The 19,408-nt window shown below is 33.0% G+C and overlaps 1 protein-coding gene across 2 annotated transcripts in view; it reads left to right on the top strand.

Annotated features, from left to right (window-relative positions):
- Window positions 1-8,893: 8,893 nt before the first annotated feature.
- LOC113473916 (putative fatty acyl-CoA reductase CG5065) overlaps window positions 8,894-19,408 on the top strand; it is a 37,086-nt gene continuing 26,571 nt past the window's right edge. The window contains exon 1 of one of the 2 annotated variants that reach the window (XM_026833407.1): window positions 8,894-8,985. The gene's annotated coding sequence lies outside the window, so the exon portion shown is untranslated. Of the gene's footprint in view, window positions 8,986-9,191; window positions 9,212-19,408 lie in introns of those variants that run through there. The other variant, XM_026833409.1, reaches the window with a different exon arrangement.

Raw genomic sequence — 19,408 nt, 5'->3', positions numbered from 1 at the left:
AAACGATTTGTAATATACGGGGTGTCTAAGATATTCGTACCTTATTGTTATTATCAGATGAACATGATCTGTTCCGTTTGGGAAATGAATGAAGGCGCACTTTAGTTTTGGTCCCGTTGGACTGCATAAAATGCTCCAGAAACTACACCCATTTAAAAAAAGGACTCATTGAGTTATCTGTATTATTCAAGTTGTAATTGAAAGTCAATTAAGAAGTTTGGAATATTGGATTGTGTGAAAAACAAAATACTATTTCACGTTATTCAATACAATCCAATATTTAAATTGGAACTTCCCAAAGTTACCGAGTTATACCATAAAATGAGACCATAACTAATCCGTTTTCAATAAATAAATATTTACCTAGAGCGTTTTATAGTCATATTGGGACTTTTTAGCCTAAATACTAAATAAAAAAAAATATTAAAAAAAGGTAATCTAGTACTACTTCACGTTATTCAATACAATCCAATATTTAAATTGGAACTTCCCAAAGTTACCGAGTTCTACCATAAAATGAGACTATAGGTAATCGTGTTCAATAAAAAAATCCTTAGAACATTTTATAGTAATAATGGGATTAATGGGACTTTTTAGTCTAAATTTAAAAAATAAGTAATCTAAGTAGTTAGTTACCCTTATTAAGTTACTTTTTCTTCTTCTTGTGAGTGTCATTATCTTCAATAGACTTTGGCCCTTGTTCTGGCCCAACTTTCTCCATCCATGACCCGATTTAATAAACTGAAAAATATAATAACAGGAGTAATCGCCAAGTTCCAAAAGTGGATACAGATTTCGTCGGAGGATTTGCACATCCACTAATTTCATCAGCTCGTTTAATGAGAAGAGTAAATAATACTCACGGAATGTTTTCTCAATTTCCTCGTCATGAAGATTTTTCCCCCCAGAGCGTGGTCATGAGTGCTTGATCACCCCATTACTCCCTCCTCATACTCAGTTACACACATTCGAAACCCAGGGAAAAGAAATTAATTATTCTTGTTTAAACAGTTTGGCGTGTCATTTGCAGGAGCTATTTAAAAAATCTGCTCTGCTTACATCTTTGTCTTCAACGAACACATTTTCTGTTACTTTGTTTATCTCGTTGGAATTTGTGTGCAATTACACACATTTATCTGTATGTTTAGGTCTCTAGCCTTAAAAAAAGGTAATCTAAGTAGTTAGTTACCCTTGTTTAAGTTACTTTTTCTTCTTCTTGTGAGTGCCATATCTCCAAAAGACGTTGGCGATTGTTTTAGCTCTATCCATCACCCGATTTACTAAACTTAAAAATATAGTAACACAAGTAATAGCTAAGTTCCAAGCAGGTGCAGAGATTTTTTGTCGGAGGATTTGCACATCCACTTATTTCATCAGCTCGTTTAATGAGAAGAGTAAATAATACTCACGGAATGTTTTCTCAATTTCCTCGTCATGAAGATTTTTCCCCCCAGAGCGTGGTCATGAGTGCTTGATCACCCCATTACTCCCTCCTCATACTCAGTTACACACATTCGAAACCCAGGGAAAAGAAATTAATTATTCTTGTTTAAACAGTTTGGCGTGTCATTCGCAGGAGCTATTTAAAAAATCTGCTCTGCTTACATCTTTGTCTTTAACGAACACATTTTCTGTTACTTTGTTTATCTCGTTGGAATTTGTGTGCAATTACACACATTTATCTGTATGTTTAGGTCTCTAGCCTTTTGCAAACAAATGTAGAATTGAATTGAAATGGTTCACTTTTTTTAGAGGTTTGATAGAGGGAACAGTTGCCAAGGTCTTCGTTCCGAAAGCGAAGAGAGAAGAAAAGCAGGATAAGAGGAAGCCAGCCGTTTCAAGAACTAAACTTATGTTTGGGATGAAATAATCCTCCCAAAGCGGGAATCGAACTCGCGACCTAGCGCTTATAAGGCAGATACACTCACCTCCAAGCTATGTATAACTAGACTGGCGAAATAGTTCACTTTAGTTTTAACAATAATGCAAGTGTACAATACAGTACAATAGGTAGGTATTTATAGGTACAGCTTCCCCAAGACTACAGAACCTTGTGGGAGGAAGAAAGAATCAAGAAGAAATGTGTAAAGTCATCGGAAGAGAATAAAAATGAAAGTTTACGACTGGAAATAGCCAGGGTCCTCGACGGTCTTTACTTTACTTTATGTTCAAACAAACAAACAAACAAACAAACAAACAAACAAACAAACAAACAAACAAACAATTAGTGGAGATGTCAAAACAACTGAGATTTCCAAGAACAAATAATCCGTAGACCCTTTAAAAATAATAATTAGTAGGTACCTCTTAAGTAAGCATGATGTGTTAATCCAACGTTTAACCAACTTTATAGGTATAGGATACAAAAATTTAGAGGATGTGACGAAATCATCTGAATTGACGTGTTTTCCTTCTTTGGTGATTTTGCATCTCCACTATTTTCAAGAGGTTTGGACCAAGAAATAGTTTTCATCTGAGTTGAAGGTGGAGAAATGATTTATTTTTGATTCCGCCTTCGACTCAACTTTTTTTTTTTCAGTCTAAAGTATTTTTTTTTCAGTCTAAAGTTTTCAGTCTTTTTTTTCAGTCTAAACTCCGTCCACCCGTTTAGGTAATTAGTGTAATTACCCAATTACTTAACTAATTAATTACCATGAAATTTTATTATTTTGTACCTATATCAAGGCGAAGAAACCTCAAACTTCATACGCATGATTAAATTAATTAGTGGAGATGCCAAAAATCACCGTAAACAAACGAACAGTAACAGACAAATTACCAAACTTGAGGCCCGGAAATCCATGCCAAGGCGAAGAAACCTCAAACTTCATACGCATGATCAAATTAATTAGTGGAGATGCCAAAAATCACCGTAAACAAACGAACAGTAACAGACAAATTACCAAACTTGAGGCCCGGAAATCCATGCGAATATTTCAATTAGTGGAGATGCCAAAATCACCAGAAAATTGAAAATGTGACATCGTTCTCGCATTCAACTTTGTCCCTCTCGCATGTAACTACCCTGAACATTCATACAAATAATATAAACGTTTAAAAAATAATCACGATAGTAATAATAATATTGAAAATAATAATAATCTTGATGATGATAATAAAATTGAACAATAGGATGAGTTGAAAACTCTGGTGTGTTTTTTATTGGCATTAATATACAGGGTGTTTTGTCTATTTGTATTTGGTAGTACACAGAAAAGGGTTGAAGTATAGATATTGTTTCTACTAAAAATAACCACGACAAAATAATTAAATTTATTTCGCAAGTAAGAAATAAATAAGAGGAGACTCCAAGTTCTCACCCATGTTTTAAATAAATTAGTGGAAATGTCAACAAAGATAATAGATACAGAAAAGGAAACAAAATTAGTGGAGACGCCAAACCACCGTGATCTAACATGGGTAATTCGTAATATGTACAAAGAAAAACAAATTGCCTGTTTCTTATTTGGGCAGTAAATATAAGCAATGTGTATTACAATATTTTCTTCCAAAGTCTAATGGTAAAATGTTCGTTTAATCTGTACAAGGTCTGTCGTTCGATTTCCCGAGCTGGCAACAAGTACTTTAGTGAATTGTTTGAAAGTTCAATGAAAATGCTTTAGTCAACTGTTATGGAAAGAAGTTAATAGCTATTAATTAGTTATAGCTCCATGTCCCATGTTCCCCAAACCAAGTGGACCCTGTAGATTTATTTTTTTATATACATTATAGATTATCCCAGCATATAAGAGGGAGCTCTTGCTTGAAGGCGTGTTTTAAGGGCTGGCATTGTCAGCTCCGATTTTTCTTCGGAAAATAATAATAGTCTAGGTAGTATATAACGTCAAAGAAATTAATTTTAAATTTATCATTCTCTTTTGCTCAACAATTACACCTAACACGTAGTGACTAAAATATAATATCTAATAGGTATGATTTATTATACATTTAACTAATGTTTGCCTACAATAATGCAGTTATCTACCATACTGAATGTAAAAAGAGTCATTTGGAAATCATTATTTTCTATCTACTTTCTAGATGAATTGTAAAATAGTTCAAAAGGAAAATTATACAAACAAAAATTTATTTTCAAACCCTTTTTCAGTCATAATTGAAATGGATTTTTTAATAAATTGCTCTTTTTAATGCTACATTTAATTTGCGATTTCTTTTCGTACCTACCTACCTATATATTATGACTGTACAAGTAGCTGTTGGACCTATTGCCTATTATCAATTAGATAACTTCCTAATGTAGGTATCCTCAATGAGAATTCCTCACACCTACGAAGAATTTATTTGGCTATCCGACGAGGAAATGTTGTTACTATTATTATTCGAAATTTTAATAAATTTATATTCCTTATCGTCTTGATAAATAGGATAAAATAGGCGTAGTAAGGTGGACAATGTCTACTATTTATTATAATTATTATTTTTATTACTTTATTGATGCATACTTTCTTTCCGTGGCACATACTTATCAATAGGTACTTTTTTCCTGAGTCCGTGAGACAGGCATAGCACCTGTAACCTGTGATGGATTTGCATGGTTTAAGAATCCCTGTGATACAAAATCTGACGGTTATTTAATTAAGTAGATACCACAAGTTTTGTCTTATCCTAATAAGAATAGGTACCTTTATGGTTAATGAAAAGGTACATTACTCCGGAGTGAGTTTCATTGTTAACATTTAACATTTTCTTCTTGGAAAATCCTGTTCACCAAGATCTCCAAAGAACGGCCCTTTATTTACAATATTTTCATAGGCATAATATTCGTTTTATAGGCTCAACTTTTTATGAGCCCGTTCAAGTATTTAGAAAAAAATCTGCTCCCCACCACTTGAAAATCTTTGCTTTAGCTAGCTACTTTTATCACCTCCTTAAACATTGAAATATTCTGTGATGACTTTGGCGACATAATTTACACTTTAGGCTGCGGTTATACTGGAACAAATTTCTAGTCTTATGACGTTGTGTTGTACCGATTTCAAACTTTATGCTTGTGGGTATAGCGGTAGAGGTACGAGATATCCATGAAGATTCGTAATATAAGCTTAACCCAACCTTTAGGGCTATATCCATGAAAAATTCGAAAGCTAATTCTAAAACCCAAAATTTATTTTGGTAGGCAGTTAAGTAGATAATTTTCACAGATCTTTAGAAAAAGAATTTCAGTAGAACCTTAATAAGTAGGTTTATATACCTATCCTACGCTACGCACCAGCTAATATTTACCAAACCTCATTTATTTTATTTTATTTATTTATTATTTTTTTTTTCAGGTAGGTAAATTATGCACGTAGAATATAAAAATAACATAGGTAGTAGGTATGTAATGAAAGGCCACATCATTACCTCAGTTCTCAGTTGAAGTACGTAACTCTTACCACCAAACCTCATTTATTTTTTCTTTTCAGGTAGGTAAATTATGCATGTAGAATATAAAAATAACATAGGTAGTAGGTATGTAATGAAAGGCCACATCATTACCTCAGTTCTCAGTTGAAGTACGTAACTCTTACCCCATTTTAGATTCTTAATCAGTCTTTTGTTACTACCCCATAGTCTACTTACCAAGAGGGGGGATTTACCTATATTAAAAAAAATCTAGAAACTAGATTACTTCTACTCTTTTGTTTGAATACACTTTGACAAGGGGGCGGAGGGTTAACAACTAACCACGAATATGCCTAATCTTCCATTTTGTTTTTATTCTTATTATTATTACCTACTTCTATAATTCTATATACTTAATCTATTCATAATACCTCAAAAACCAGGAACGAATATTCGAATGTGAGACGTAACCGAGTATTCCTGTTTATCAGGAATCTTGACCATGCCAGGAATAGAGCGGGAACAAAAACCGTGAAGGTTTGCGAACCTACTTACCAAGAGGGGGGATTTACCTATATTAAAAAAAAATCTAGAAACTAGATTACTTCTACTCTTTTGTTTGAATACACTTTGACAAGGGGGCGGAGGTTAACAACTAACCACGAATATGCCTAATCTTCCATTTTGTTTTTATTCTTATTACCTACTTCTATAATTCTATATACTTAATCTATTCATAATACCTCTAAAACCAGGAACGAATATTCGAATAAACAGTGTGAGACGTAACCGAGTATTCCTGTTTATCAGGAATCTTGACCATGCCAGGAATAGAGCGGGAACAAAAACCGTGAAGGTTTGCGAAAAATTGGAGAATAGATAGCATAGAATGCATAGATAGATACTGATGTTTTTCTGGTCTAAAAATACCTCAGTTCAGCACGAGGCATCCATTTTATTTTTACTTTCTATTCATGAGTAAGTAATATTTACATAGGTAAATATAATAGAAACCAATAGCTTTACTGATGTTTTTCTGGTCTAAAAATACCTCATTTCAGCACGAGGCATCCATTTTATTTTTACTTTCTATTCATGAGTAAGTAATATTTACATAGGTAAATATAATAGAATCCAATAGCTTATCTATTTTAGTAGGTAGTTCTCTAGTTTTTTTTCTTTTTTCAAGAACGTTTGGCATAATTATAGGTACCACTTATTCTGGCGGATTCCTACCTAAAAGAAAGTCGAGTGACGGTAATGTTCGGCACAATTTTGATTTTGATACCGTCCTAATCTAGTATAGGTATAGATTGGCAAGTCGTAAGTGTAGGTGAATGAAAACTATATCCTATGACGAGGTACATACCTACAGAGATATATGTATTATGGCATCTCTCGTTTGGCATAGGTATAATTGCCCTTCCAGTCCAGTTGAGGTCATATAGGTCCCTAACTTACCTACATTATGTAAATTTAGACCTATTGTGACCTTCTTTTTCTACGGTGGGATACTCTTTGAAGAGGGACATGATTATATCAAAGAAATTAATTTTAAATTTATCATTCTCTTTTGCTCAACAATTACACCTCACACGTAGTGACTAAAATATAATATCTAATAGGTATGATTTATTATACATTTAACTAATGTTTGCCTACAATAATGCAGTTATCTACCAAACTGAATGTAAAAAGAGTCATTTGGAAATCATTATTTTCTATCTACTTTCTAGACGAATTGTAAAATAGTTCAAAAGGAAAATTATACAAACAAAAATTTATTTTCAAACCCTTTTTCAGTCATAATTGAAATAGAATTTTTAATAAATTGCTCTTTTTATGCTACATTTAATTTGCGATTTCTTTTCGTACCTACCTATATATTATTACCTACTGTACAAGTAGCTGTTGGACCTATTGCCTATTATCAATTAGTAGGGATGGGTAAATATTCTCTGAGTCGATTCAAAGAGTCGAATATTTCAAAAGAATCGTGAATCGCGATTCTTAAATTCAAAGAATCGCGATTCTTTGAAGAGTCGCGATTCTTTGAAGAGTCGAGGTTGTACCTACGTTGCCGTGCCCTGTACAACTACAATTTTAGTTGTTTTTAGTTTTGTTTTTTCATTCCCCATTTTAGTCTCCCCCGCCTACAAAAGAATCGCGATTCTTTTAGAGTCGATTCTTTGAGTCGAATATTTGAAAAGAATCGAATCGTGGTATTCGAATATTCAAAAAGAGTCGAATATCCCATCCCTATCAATTAGATAACTTCCTAATGTAGGTATCCTCAATGAGAATTCCTCAGACCTACGAAGAATTTATTTGGCTATCCGACGAGGAAATGTTGTTACTATTATTATTCGAAATTTTAATAAATTTATATTCCTTATCGTACTGTTCGATTGATCTCTATGTAGAGGCAAAGAATTACCTAAATAATACCTATGTAGGTACCTATACGTAGGTGCTTGGTAAAATATCGATACAGCTAAGAAGGAGAATTTTCGACATGAGAACTGAAGTAGTCAGCAAAAGGTACCTATACGTAGGTGCTTGGTAAAATATCGATACAGCTAAGAAGGAGAATTTTCGACATGAGAACTGAAGTAGTCAGCAAAATCAAGAAATCCCGACAGCAAGCAAAAGGCCACGATACCTACTTCCTGCGAAAGATCGTCCTATAGATATAAAACGCCGTGATATGCAATATAGATATGTGATAGGCAATGCATACTTTTTACGAAAATGCACAAAGGGAAACATAACCAAAATATAATCGGGCGTTTTACCCCCGAAAAATGTATTGCTTGAAACATCTTGAAGTGTAAACATATTCAGGCGTAATATGATAATACAAAATGAAATTTTAAAAAAGTGAGGAAAAAGACCTTTTTCAACTAAAAAGTCGTTTTCCTCAGCTTTATGTTGAAATAAAACTTTTTATTTCCAGATAAAAGGACTTAAATGATTTAAAAGAACTTTTTTAGGTCTGAAAAATTAATGATTAATGAAAAATGTTTTTTTTTTTCTTTTAGTTTCAGTTTTTCCCCCTGATAACGGGATTTTTTTTTTGTACATTACAAACTTGTATCTTGCCCTAAAATAATGGCTACCGGCAGGCCTGGAAAAAACAGAGCACCCTTCATTCATTGATTTTTCAATTTTCAAAGAAATCCCAACAGCAAGCAAAAGGCCACGATACCTACTTCCTGCGAAAGATCGTCCTATAGCTATAAAACGCCGTGATATGCAATATAGATATGTGACAGCTCTGTTATTTTTCATTAATTGTACTGTAGTTTGTAAGTTTTTTTATTATTTTTTAAATAACTGTATGGATCTCATTATTCTAATCCTAGGTAAGTGTTTTCTTGTAAATGATCTGCAGAAAATTTGGCATGTTAGGATGATAGGTCTTTTCTTTTTCTTATCAAATATGATTAGAGAGCCCCCTCTTCTGTTTTTTTACAAGACTAGAAACTCCAGTATTTTGTATTCTCACATTTGACTGATAAAGAGATTTTCACTTTTCATGATAATTTAGCTCTGTTATTTTTCATTAATTGTACTGTAGTTTGTAAGTTTTTTATTATTTTTTAAATAACTGTATGGATCTCATTATTTTAATCCTAGGTAAGTGTTTTCTTGTAAATGATCTGCAGAAAATTTGGCATGTTAGGTCTTTTCTTTTTCTTATCAAATGTGATTAGAGAGCCCCCTCTTCTGTTTTTTACAAGACTAGAAACTCCAGTATTTTGTATTCTCACATTTGACTGATAAAGTGACTTTCACTTTTCATGATAATTTCATTAATAAAATTGTCCTAAGAATGTTTTTTGAGTTCCTGTCTGAAAAACAGGTAAAAAGACCAAGATAGGCAATTTATGTATTCTACATTCTCACTTACAAATATGTTTATTTTTAGGTATGAAATTCTGATGAGACATTCTAATGTTTCTAAAACGTGATAATATCTGTCTGTATCCTTGATTGTTTCTATGCATATTATCTAGGGCTTGAGTTGATTGCTTGACACTGATTTGTTTATGATGAAACATTCCTCAGATTTTTCTAAATCTCAAAACCAGTTTTCATTGTAGATTTGCTATATTTCTATCATAGTAGGTACCTACTAGTTTTAATACATTCAAGATTTATCTAAGTAGGTAAATTAAATAAAATGAATGATCTGATTTCCTTTCCAGTCTTCCTATGATGCTTTGTGGTTCTAAATAAGTTCAACCATCCCTAATACCCTTTTCTTACCTACTACAGTCAAACCTGTTTACTTAAGTGGGAATCCAAGTGATGAAACATTCCTCAGATTTTTCTAAATCTCAAAACCAGTTTTCATTGTAGATTTGCTATAGGTATTTCTATTATAGTAGGTACCTACTAGTTTTAATACATTCAAGATTTATCTAAGTAGGTAAATTAAATAAAATGAGTGATCTGATTTCCTTTCCAGTCTCCTGTGATTCTTTGTGGTTCTAAATAAGTTCAACCATCCCTAATACCCTTTTCTTACCTACTACAGTCAAACCTGTTTACTTAAGTGGGAATCCAAGGGACCGACAATTTTTTCCCACTTATCCAGGTTTCCAGTTAAAAAGTGTTTCACTTAGAGAGGTTGCCATTTTCCTATTCCCACTTATAGAGGTAGGTAAATGTGAACACTAGTTTGGAGGAAGAGGAATATGCTATGATTTCCTAGAAATTCCCACTTACAGAGGTCCACAGAAGGCTCCGGACCTAGGAAAATGGCAACCTTTCCCACTTACAGAGGCTCCAGACCTATCTAGAAAAAGTCATTCCCACTTATAGAAACCTTTTCAAGTAGAGATCAGTGTGTACCCTACAATTGTATTGTACAAAGCTTATTGTACCTGAGATCAGTGTGATTTCTCAATCTATTTACCCTTAAGCTACCAGCAAAGGCATGTATCAAAAGTGTCTTAAGGCTAAATAAATTGAGAAATCACAATACAATATCCTACAATATTGAACTCAGCATGTCTTATCCATGTGTTTCAGAGGATCAGAGGTATTCGTTGAATCATAGATCACAGTGAACTAAGTCTTGTCTCATGATTTTTTCAAGACCAAGGACTAAAACATATTTTAATGAGCTCATCCTGTGTATATAACATGTATATTGTGTAAGTATATAACATGTATTATTCGGAGGAAAAAGAATGAGGAAAAATCACATTTTCATTTTTATAATATGTACAAGAACAACATATTATTGTTACATACAGATATACTTAGCTATCTAGAAACCTTTTTGTATTACATAAGGAAGTAAATTACGACAATGAACATGTTATCTGATAAGACTTACATGCCTACATGTTTTTGTTGATAATATTGAATTGATAAATAGGATAAAATAGGCGTAGTAAGGTGGACAATGTCTACTATTAATTATAATTATTACTTTTATTACTTTATTGATACATACTTTCTTTCCGTGGCACATACTTATCAATAGGTACCTACTTTTTTCCTGTGTCCGTGAGACAGGCATAGCACCTGTAACCTGTGATGGATTTGCAAGGTTTAAGAATCCCTGTGATACAAAATCTGACGGTTATTTAATTAAGTAGATACCACAAGTTTTGTCTTATCCTAATAAGAATAGGTAAGTATATAACATGTATATTGTGTAAGTATATAACATGTATTATTCGGAGGAAAAAGAATGAGGAAAAATTACATTTTCATTTTTATAATATGTACAAGAACAACATATTATTGTTATACATACAGATATACCTAGCTATCTAGAAACCTCTTTGTATTACATAAGGAAGTAAATTACGACAATGAACATGTTATCTGATAAGACTTACATGCCTACATGTTTTTGTTGATAATATTGAATGAAACAGTGATAAAAAGCACATTTTCTTTTGAAAATTCTTATTCAAAATTAATACATAAGTAAACAAACATGAAGAAGCTTTTTTTATTATCATGGCATTGAGTAGAATTTGGCTGGTTCAAACGATTCAACTTTTCGGTTTCACGGATGGAATAACTTTTTACTAGCTTTGAAATTTGAAATGACTACAAGTAAATTAATATGATTTCACGAAGAGAAAAAAAGTTTAATAAAACTTGTATATATTAGGTCACGCTAATAAATAGAAGATCTACATGGGATACTGTTAATATAAAACCAAAGAAAACAGATTTGTAAGAGAAATAAGATTAATACATAAGTAAACAAACATAAAGAAGCTTTTTTTATTATCATTGAGTAGAATTTGGCTGGTTCAAACGATTCAACTTTTCGGTTTCACGGATGGAATAACTTTTTACTAGCTTTGAAATGACTACAAGAACGAATAATTTTGATTCCAAACAGAGAGGTACGAAAGAGAATGAAAAGGAAGATGTGTGGGTAATGAGGTGGATAATTTCAGCTAATTAGTTTCATAAGCAGCGAGCAGTCGCTTCCAGGCATCCAACATTTTGTGCAGGGAGGTGTAACACTGAAAATTAATATTGGTAACAAGTAATTTAAATCTTATGAGATTAAACTGCTCTGCAGTTAGCTGCTGGATGATGGAGCTTCAAGCTCAATGTACTTTTCTTTTGATAAAGCGTTCTTTTTAACCCTTCAAGACGAGTCAAAGTTTCGACTACAAGTAAATATGATTTCACGAAGAGAAAAAAAGTTTAATAAAACTTGTATATATATATTAGGTCACGCTAATAAATAGAAGATCTACATGGGATACTGTTAATATAAAACCAAAGAAAACAGATTTGTAAGAGAAATAATGTAATAATAAATAGGACAAAGAGGGGTTTGAAATGTGGTAGCAGCTGGTGAGAGCAAGAAGTGGCCGCCAAAGTTGCCCCTGGTGGCCCAATATGAAATAGGAGTTATGATTGATAATATCCTACATGTCGGCGCCACATGACTGCTGATAAATTATTATGTAACACAACAACATATTAATCAAATTGATCTATTGTTTCTACTAAAAATAACCACGACAAAATAATCAAATTTATTTCGCAAGTAAGAAATAAATAAGAGGAGACTCCAAGTTCTCACCCATGTTTTAAATAAATTAGTTGAAATGTCAAAATCACCGTCAACAAAGATAATAGGTACAGAAAAGGAAACAAAATTAGTGGAGACGCCAAACCACCGTGATCTAACATAGGTAATTCGTAATATGTACAAAGAAAAACAAATTGCCTGTTTCTTATTTGGGCAGTAAAAATATAAGCAAGGTGTGTTACAATATATTCTTCCAAAGTCTAATGGTAAAATGTTCGTTTAATCTGTACAAGGTCTGTCGTTCGATTTCCCGAGCTGGCAACAAGTACTTTAGTGAATTGTTTGAAAGTTCAATGAAAATGCTTTAGTCAACTGTTATGGAAAGAAGTTAATAGCTATTAATTAGTTATAGCTCCATGTCCCATGTTCCCCAAACCAAGTGGACCCTGTAGATTTATTTTTTTATATACATTATAGATTATCCCAGCATATAAGAGGGAGCTCTTGCTTGAAGGCGTGTTTTAAGGGCTGGCATTGTCAGCTCCGATTTTTCTTCGGAAAATAATAATAGTCTAGGTAGTATATAACATGTATATTGTGTAAGTATATAACATGTATTATTCGGAGGAAAAAGAATGAGGAAAAATCACATTTTCATTTTTATAATATGTACAAGAACAACATATTATTGTTACATACAGATATACCTAGCTATCTAGAAACCTCTTTGTATTACATAAGGAAGTAAATTACGACAATGAACATGTTATCTGATAAGACTTACATGCCTACATGTTTTTGTTGATAATATTGAATGAAACAGTGATAAAAAGCACATTTTCTTTTGAAAATTCTTATTCAAGATTAATACATAAGTAAACAAACATAAAGAAGCTTTTTTTATTATCATTGAGTAGAATTTGGCTGGTTCAAACGATTCAACTTTTCGGTTTCACGGATGGAATAACTTTTTACTAGCTTTGAAATGACTACAAGTAAATATGATTTCACGAAGAGAAAAAAAGTTTAATAAAACTTGTATATATATATTAGGTCACGCTAATAAATAGAAGATCTACATGGGATACTGTTAATATAAAACCAAAGAAAACAGATTTGTAAGAGAAATAATGTAATAATAAATAGGACAAAGAGGGGTTTGAAATGTGGTAGCAGCTGGTGAGAGGAAGAAGTGGCCGCCAAAGTTGCCCCTGGTGGCCCAATATGAAATAGAAGTTATGATTGATAATATCCTACATGTCGGCGCCACATGACTGCTGATAAATTATTATGTAACACAACAACATATTAATCAAATTGATTTCTTCTCACTTTTTACACTTTATATAAAATTTTCTAACAAAGGTTTTTCAGCAGTTTTGATACGCTTTAATTGTTTTTCCTTTGACATATTAATATTGATTACTATTTTTACAGGTATTCCAGTTCGACTGTTTATTTTGTGACTTTTTATTGAGATTTTTTATTCGCACACATCGTCCGTGTGTTCGCTACCTATTTAACGCTAAATTATCACATCATGATAATTTCGTGAAATTGTTACTTTTTTTGATTATTCATCATGATGACAGCAAATTCGTTAGATTCTTCAACTAGACCATTAGAGCAAAATATTGATGCATGGGATGAAAATGCCCCTGTTTTTCATGGCATTCAGAATGGTTAGGCCCTAGGTCCTAGGTCGTAAGCCCGTAAACATTACAGCTTAATATGTACCTACCTAACATGATTTACGTATGAAATTTACCTCCTAAAGGCATAATTATCTGGTACAACTTACAATACAACAACTATATAAGGTACCAATCCGAAAATTTCCTGATAGCCTAAAATACTTATCTACCTGCTCGTCTTTCAGAAGACAGATAGACTGGAATTTTGAAATGTTTTCAAGTAATCTGGAGAGATGTTTAAATGAACAATAAATTAATTTTTTCAATCCTGTCGGAATTCAGATAAAAAGTATTTCAGCGAACAAAAAATTCAAGCCGAAAAGAAGAAGAAAAAGTTCCCTAGATATAGAATAAAAGCTGAAGCTAATGTTAGGATTTATTTTTTTTACCCTGAGCCGGTGAGCAGCAAATTCACTTCTCCCCTTTACATCCCTTACGCCGGGATTTTACTGAAGTCTGTTTTTGACACCAAGCCGAAAAGAAGAAGAAAAAGTTCCCTAGATATAGAGTAAAAGCTGAAGCTAATGTTAGGATTTATTTTTTTACCCTGAGCCGGTGAGCAGCAAATTCACTTCTCCCCTTTACATCCCTTACGCCGGGATTTTACTGAAGTCTGTTTTTGACAAATTAAACACCCTTCCAGCCAAATTGTGATTAATATTTCTCTTCAGTTTATTGCCAGTTTGAAATTATTCAATGTTGTTCTGCGTATAATAAGTTTTGTTCCTTTTTAAGTCCTTTACCCGTATACTGATTATTATGGATTAAATTGTTATAGCAGTAATAATATTGTAGTGTATAGTGTACTAGACAGGGCCGCGTAATGAAAATCTTTCCTCATAGATACAGTTAAGTTACCTACCTAATCTACGGCGCTATTAAACCAAAACCATTGATAAATGGTATTTATCATACTTTTTTTTTTCTTCAAAGTTTTAGCTTTCACGTCAGCTTATCTACTATTTTACCGATTAAAGTTGAAAAAAAAAAATGAAGGAGGGATTGACTTTAAGTTCGAGTAAAGTTTTTATTTCAAACCCCTATTAAAGAAAGTCTATAGAATTTTATAAAGCTCCAAGCTCATCAAGTTCTTACATTTTAGCGGCTTTTAGGTCTTTTTCATTTACATAGGCACGTAGGCATACATTATAAATAGATACCTATAATAAAGGTTAGTAGGTACCTACCTATAGCTGCAAATATTACCCATCAATAATATAATTTTATTGTATTTGTGGTAGGTACCCAATCTTTTTACTTAGAAATTTCAAAAGTGGAATACCTACATTTCCTCTAAGAAAAAAAAATTCTTATCTCTGTGGTTTGGATAATAACTTGAAGAGGATAATTCGCCTTTTCTTCTTCGTAATAATCTTTATCACACTTTCGAAGAAGTGGCCGCCAAAGTTGCCCCTGGTGGCCCAATATGAAATAGAAGTTATGATTGATAATATCCTACATGTCGGCGCCACATGACTGCTGATAAATTATTATGTAACACAACAACATATTAATCAAATTGATTTCTTCTCACTTTTTACACTTTATATAAAATTTTCTAACAAAGGTTTTTCAGCAGTTTTGATACGCTTTAATTGTTTTTCCTTTGACATATTAATATTGATTACTATTTTTACAGGTATTCCAGTTCGACTGTTTATTTTGTAACTTTTTATTGGGATTTTTTATTCGCACACATCGTCCGTGTGTTCGCTCGCTACCTATTTAACGCTAAATTAACACATCATGATAATTTCGTGAAATTGTTACTTTTTTTGATTATTCATCATGATGACAGCAAATTCGTTAGATTCTTCAACTAGACCATTAGAGCAAAATATTGATGCATGGGATGAAAATGCCCCTGTTTTTCATGGCATTCAGAATGGATAGGCCCTAGGCCCGTAAACATTACAGCTTAAAATGTACCTAACATGATTTACGTATGAAATTCACCTCCTAAAGACATAATTATCTGGTACAACTTACAATACAACAACTATATAAGGTACCAATCCGAAAATTTCCTGATAGCCTAAAATACTTATCTACCTGACTTTTTATTGAGATTTTTTATTCGCACACATCGTCCGTGTGTTCGCTACCTATTTAACGCTAAATTATCACATCATGATAATTTCGTGAAATTGTTACTTTTTTTGATTATTCATCATGATGACAGCAAATTCGTTAGATTCTTCAACTAGACCATTTTTTACTTTCTTGAAAATGCAACCGCCCCTGAAACATTGTGAGCATTCCCGACAGAATTGTAGCAAGCTGAGAAAAATCTAAAGTCACAACAAAAGGAAAAGCAAGAGCATAAAATAAGTCGGTAGAGTGTGTCACCTGTCACACTTTCTGATCGCAGAACTCCAATGAACCTGGTGCCCTATATTTAAATGTTTGAATTGATTAACCCTTCAGAGTGTTATGATGACCCTGTTTTAGATCGATTTTTTCCTTATAAAAAGTTTTGAATCATGGGGCTCTTTTTGGTTGGCGGATAGGCTGACAAAACTTTGGATGTGTTACGCTTGTAATCTGGTATGAACGGCGATAACTCGTATTTTCTGAATTTAAGGCTCTTTTCTCAAGTTGTCACTTCTAGAGACGGCATTGAAGTGAGATGTGGGGAAGAACCCCTATATTATCATATCGATTTTAGCAGAAAATTCAGTAAATACGGATGTTTCTAAACGTTCGGACCTAGTGAATCACTCGAAATTCTATTGAAAACGAAAGGAAACAGGCACAGGCAAGCCTTGGTATGTAACTATGAACCCCTTGGACTTGCAAGTACTCGTATGTTAAATGAATGCGTGCTGTAACCACGTAACTGTTATTTGTTAGATGAGACCATTGAAATCACGTGTATTAAGGCATCTTGGTGAAATAGAAATTTTTCTAACTTAGTGCGAGTGTATTTCTTATCATGTCTTCAGAGCCAGTCTCTTCCAACTTTCTCTCGGTTATTCTCTTGGATATACTGGAGTGGACTTTCTCTGCATACTAATCAAAACGGTAATGCTATTGGTAATAGCAAATAGTACCACCACAAGTGACGACGAGTGAGCATAATAAATTTGTGGGGAAGATTTCACGAACTTCCTGGTTCGTAGAAAACGAGACTCGAGCGGTCATTTCGATTTTTTTTTTTTTACTTTAACACTAGTTTGGAGGAAGAGGAATATGCTATGATTTCCTAGAAATTCCCACTTACAGAGGTTCACAGAAGGCTCCGGACCTAGGAAAATGGCAACCTTTCCCACTTACAGAGGCTCCAGACCTATCTAGAAAAAGTCATTCCCACTTATAGAGGCTCAATTTTCCCATTTAAACAGGTTTTTTTTAGTATAAAATGGAGGGGCCACGATTTTTTCCCAGTTATCCAGGTTTCCCACTTAGCACTTAGACAGGTTTGACTCTATATAAGTCCCTGATAAGTAGGTACTTACTGAAAAGTAATCTCTTAGCTCATCCATACCTACCCATAAGGAGCACAGTAGTTTTTTTTTTTTTTTAGATATTCATTCCAGAATAATGAATAATCAGATAAGGCTGTTGCTGCTAGTAGAAACATACATCAAATGTCCTGACTCATTCATCAGTTCATTACTATCATGTCTATTCTTTTATAATTATAAATGAGTCATGATTTTGAAGTCTGTGTTAGAGAATCTCAAGATTCACCTTTCACCTGCACTCACATCCCCCTCAGCTCTCACTTTTTTCTCTTTTTAAAAAGTCATAAAAAGTTTCTCAATTTTGTTTGAAAAATAGTTACCTAGCTAAGAGGACTTATTAATCCTAAATATATACAGCCCCTTGTGTAACTGACTGACTGACTGACTGACTGATTCACTCACTCACTCACTCATACTAATTCTAACTTATGAATAATGTTAGACATAGTTTAATTCTAATAATATTTCTCCAGATTCATAACTAGATAATTTTCATGCTGTATGTATCTCACCAAGTTAATTACGGAGGGAATAAATAAACAAACAATATTATTCAATTGCACCAAGTTGCTCAAGCAGAGATAGCTGATCTCTTATCTCACAGTTATCATAAGTTTAATTCTAATAATAGACTGTTATTTCTCCAGATTCATAACCAGTAACTAGATAATTTTCACGCTGTATGTATCTCACCAAGTTAATTATGGAGGGAATAAATAAACAAACAATATTATTCAATTGCACCAAGTTGCTCAAGCAGAGATAGCTGATCTCTTATCTCACAGTTATCATAGCTAATCAGTGAGAGAATCAAATAAGAAACTGTAGCAGATAGGTAACAAGGTCAGACAGACCCAGAGTTCACTGAACACTGGTATAGAGTTGATAGGTCTGTGATTCTTGCTTACTTTTCTTATTGTCACCCAGGGTCAATGTTATTCCACTTGGGTTACTTGGAGGAAACAGTAAACATTTGTAAGGTTAACCCATCAGTGTCCATTGTAAATCAGGTGTATTTTATTCTTCCCAGCTAATGAAATGTTGAGTACTTATTTGCCTGGCTTTTTGTGTAATATTTACAATACTTCCTAATATAGCTGTAAGTAGTATGTCAATACTCATTTGATGGTTGTGTAGGTATAATTGAAATTGAATGCTGAGTTAAAGGGACTTTCTCACTCTGTTGTATTACTTACTGAAAGCTACAAATCAATTATTAAAAATACAAAAAGGGTTTCTGATACCTACATATTTTTTTCCCTTATATATACCATTTTCTCGTTCTCTCCTTCGCCTCCAAATTCTTCTCTACTTATTTGCCTGGCTTTTTGTGTAATATTTACAATACTTCCTAATATAGCTGTAGTATGTCAATACTCATTTGATGGTTGTGTAGGTATAATTGAAATTGAATGGTGAGTTAAAGGGACTTTAGTCTCACTCTGTTGTATTACTTACTGAAAGCTACAAATCAATTAATAAAAATACAAAATGGGTTTGTGATACATATTTTTTTTCCTTATATGTACCATTTTCTCGTTCTCTCCTTTGCCTCCAAATTCTTTTCTCCTTCTCCTGTTTGCCTACAAAAAGTGCCCCCAAACATACAACATTGTGAGCCAACTGAGCCAAGCACAAGTACTTTTTGGGTTTGAATGGGTTAAATAATGCAATTAGCTTTATGTTACCTGTGAACTGTTAATGATTATGAGGTTGATTATGTTATGAGGTTTTAGATTTACTGTTAACAAAGTGCACTTTGACCTGTGCTCAGTTATCTTGATTAGGTTAACCCTTTCAAAAAAAAAAAGACTTACCCAAGATATTACAGATAAATCAGCTTATCTAAACGAAGAATATTATTATGAACCTGT

This window comes from Diaphorina citri, unplaced genomic scaffold, assembly GCF_000475195.1.
Source record: "Diaphorina citri unplaced genomic scaffold, Diaci psyllid genome assembly version 1.1 scaffold92, whole genome shotgun sequence".
Taxonomy (NCBI): Eukaryota; Metazoa; Arthropoda; class Insecta; order Hemiptera; family Psyllidae; genus Diaphorina; species Diaphorina citri.
Note: the sequence above shows the minus strand (reverse complement) of the source record. Positions and strands in the feature narration are given on the sequence as shown.